This window comes from Otolemur garnettii, unplaced genomic scaffold, assembly GCF_000181295.1.
Source record: "Otolemur garnettii isolate 467f Iridium unplaced genomic scaffold, OtoGar3 scaffold00050, whole genome shotgun sequence".
NCBI classification, from domain to species: Eukaryota; Metazoa; Chordata; class Mammalia; order Primates; family Galagidae; genus Otolemur; species Otolemur garnettii.
The window spans coordinates 8,932,893-8,936,965 of record NW_003852445.1 but is presented as its reverse complement, the minus strand read 5'-3'; positions in this window follow the sequence as shown (position 1 = coordinate 8,936,965).

Here is a 4,073-nt window from a genome sequence, read left to right as displayed (position 1 = left end):
GCATTCCAAACTGTATATAAAATCAGCACATTGTACCCCATAAATGCATTAAGGTACACAGTTATTTAATTTTAAAAAATTAAATTAAATTAAATTTTAAATAAAATTGCAGCCAGCTGGCCTAAACTGAAGGTGGTCTGGGGGACTCCTGAACTTGCAGCTGGTGATTGAGGTCATGACAGTCTTGTGAGGACTGATCCCTTAGATGGGTACAGTTTGGTGGCCTTCACTGCAGAGGGAGTCAGAAGTCTCAGGAAAACATGGCACTCTGGAGGACTATGCTCCCAAACTTGGGGTTTGGCCAACTTCAGGCACCTCTGCTCTGGAGAGTGAGAGGGGGTACAAGTAGAAAAAAAGATGCTTTTCATTTGGGGAACTCTTAATAAAGCCAGACAGACAGCTGAGAAGTGTTCCACACAGCTGAAGCTCAAGGCGGTGCCTGCCACATGAGTGTGTTTTGCTGTCTCATACCCTGCCCCCAACTACCTGAGGGCCCTGGCAGCTCCACCCTCATTGAGGTGGGGACTGTGACTGTAGCAGTTGTCAGGCCCCCACCCAGAGCTCCCATGGAAATTGCACAATGCTCTTCCTGCAGCATGTGGGTCCCTCCTGGAACGGGCCAAAGATGACCCGCAGGGACAGGAAGGCTTACCAGGCTGTCCTGTCACCACCAGTCCCAGAATAGGGCCGGCACTCTGCCCACTGCTCCACACAGGTTGTGGCAGTGAGAATGGTGAATGAGAAGGACTGAGAGGCACACTTTTTCCTGATCGAGTTGGATTCATCCCAGCAATGCAAGAATGGTTGCATATTAGAAAATTCACAGATTTTTGAGTAACGTATCTAGGGATCCTCAAACTTTTTAAACAGGGGGCCAGTTCACTGTCCCTCAGACCGTTGGAGAGCCAGACTGCCGGCCCTGGGACAAGTTGGCTGCTAAGCAGGACAGGCAGTGGCAGCAAAAACACCCGGCGGGCCAGATAAATGTTCTAGGTGGGCTGCATGTGGCCAGTGGGCCATAGTTTGAGGACACCTGGTATAGACTAAAGGAGGAGAACAATGACAATATAAAAGTGATTGCTTGACAAAATTCAACACAAACTCAGAATTTATGGAATGCTCCTAATAAATTAGGGCATTTAACTAATGTGCTATAGGATAACTACGATCTTTAATTTTATGGGTCAACTTGACTGGGACACAGGGCCCAAATATTTGGTCAGACAGTATCCTGGATGTTTCTGTGAAGGGAGATTAACATTTAAGTCAGTGGGTGTTGAGTAAAGGAGATAACCTTTCATAATGTGGGTGGGCCTTAACCAATCAGTTGAAGGCCTTAATATAACAAAGACTGACCTTCCCCTAACAAGAAGGAATTCTGCCAGCAGGCTGCCTTTAGACTCAAAGTGCAATTCTTCCCTCAGTCTCCAGCCTGTTAGCCTACCTCATCGGACTTGGACTCACCAAGCCTCCATAATTGTTTAAAATTATTTAAAATACCTCTCTCAGAGAGAAAGAGAGTAGAGAGTTATTTTATATAACACACAAAGAGAGATACATACACATATCCTCTTAGTTCTATTTCTCTATACAGCTCTGACTAATATAGTATCCATTTGATGATAAAACAAAATCCTGTCATCCCGAATTGTGAAATCTTAGATTCATTTCCTTAAAGTCCAGGAACAAGATCAAGCTGCCCACTGTCTCCATGTCTTTGCAATGGTTTCCTGGAACTCATTCAGTTTCTGTGGGTCAGGAACTGAGGCATGACTCAGCTGGTCCTCTGCAATCAAGGTACTGGATGGGACTGCAGTCATCCCAAGGTTTGACTGGAGACAGATCTGTCTCCAAGCTCACACATGTGGTTGCTGGCAGGATTCAGTTTCTCTTTTTTTTTTTTGAGACAGAGCCTCAAGCTGTCCCCTAGGTATAGTCCTGTAGCATCACAGCTCACAGCAACCTCCAGCTCCTGGGCTCAAACAAGTCTCCTGCCTCCGCCTCCCAAGTAACTGGGACCACAGGCGCCCGCCACAACGCCCGGCAATTTTTTGGTTGCAGCTGTCATTGTTGTTTGGCGGCCCGGGCTGGATTTGAACCCGCCACCTTAGGTGTATGTGGCTGGCGCCTTAGCCACTTGAGCCACAGGCACCGAGCCAGGATTCAGTTTCTCAAGGCCCATTTGTCCTGTGGTCACCTTTAGTTCCAAAGGGAGGATCACAACAAGGCAGCTGGCTTCATTAAAGTGAGCAAGAGGAAGAACCAGAGAGAGAGACTGAGGGATATTCTAAAGAAAAAATACCCAAATTCTGTGATAGATCAGGGGATTAAAGAAGGTGAAGATCCACAGAAGACTCTAAGATTTTAGTCTGAAAAACCAGTGGTAGTAAGGGCAACAAAAGTCCCTAGAAAGACTCCTGGTCTTTGCAGGGGAGGTAGATGAAGAACTTGTCCCATAGAGAGCTGCTTCTGAGAAGTCGTGTGGTCTAGTAAGAGGAATGTGCTCACACAGGGGATCTCAGAAGCACAATTTGACATTTTTTAGAATAAAATGGGGAAATGTTCTGAACAAGTGGAAAAAAGAATGCTGACACATGGAGTTCTAAAGAGATCAGGGCCAGCGATGATGTTAAAAGGCACAGGAGTACCAAGGAAGAAAACAGGACAGCCAGGGGCCACAGAACCCGAGTTCAAGGCTGGATAGGACCTCATGGACTTTTAGCTCACCTCATGCATCCACAGAGGAAGAAGCAGATACTGAGGATGCCCAGGGCATGTGTGACACTCACTGTTTTGGGCGAGCTGTAGTCATTATCCTTCTCTGGGGACAATACTTCCACTTCCCTGAGATCTCCCCTCCTTCACTCAGCTTAGGTCTCCAGCTCAAGGGGCAGGTTTTGCCTCAGGCCTGGCCAATCACAGCAGGCATTGCATTCCCCCAGCCACATAGGTTGGCTTAGGGATGAGCAGGTGACCAAGCACAGCCAATGAGATGCCAGGAGGCTTTAAGGCTGCAAAGATTGGTCCTCTCTCCCACTGGGCTTGAACCCTCGTGTTGTGAAGCAGAGGTGATTCTACCGTCTGGCTCCTATGAACCTGTCTGAAGATGGAGGGAAGATGGGTGGCCAAGCCTACCTGACGAGAGAGACACCAGGCCCCGTCCACTGTGTGAAGTCTAAGATTAAATCAGCCCCCGGCTGGCCTGCTCAGTCACTCCTCCAAAGACATTCCTCTATCCTCCACCTTTTCTTCCCTCCGCCTCAATCTCACTTGAGTTAATCTCACTTGATTTGGGCTTTGTGTCACTCACAATCATGAATCCTAGTTTAAAACACAGGAGAAATGAGTTTAATAAAGAGGAGAGTGTTGGTCTCAGAATTCTGAGGCACGAGGAAAACCAAACCAGAGTGTGACCTTTGACACTGAGCAACCAGTAAAGACATTTAGGATTGATTGATACCCTAGAGTATCTTGTGCACATGCACACCAGGAAATATATATGAAACTGTTTATGACAGCAGTGTTTGCATTAGCAAAAAGCAACAATCTAAATGTCTGTCAATAGGAGAATGGATAAATAAATCACAATACATTCAAATAGTGGAATAGTATACAGCAAGGAAAAATAATGGGTGCCAGCTTCACACATCAACTAGATGAATCTCAAACACAATGTTAAGTGAAAAAATAGAATAAATACAGTTGCATTTGGATACCCCAAACTTAACAATAAGTTATTTAGGGATATATGTATGTATCCTTAAACATTTGTTATACGTGTGTGTGTGTGTGTATATATATATATATATGTACGTAGTGAAAATGTAACAAAAATTGAGGAAATGGTAAACACAAAATTGAGATTAGTTGTTACACTTTCAGGGAAGGTTATGATGAGAAAGAAATGCATAGGAGTTTCAAAAGCATTGGTACTACTCTATTTTAAGCTGAGGGAGAAGGGGTTTGAGTACATGAGTGTGCATTTTATGAGTGTGCATTTATGAGTATATATATATTCCTTTGTGTTTATGAAATATTTTCTAATGAAAATAAGTAAAATCTCATACTTCCCA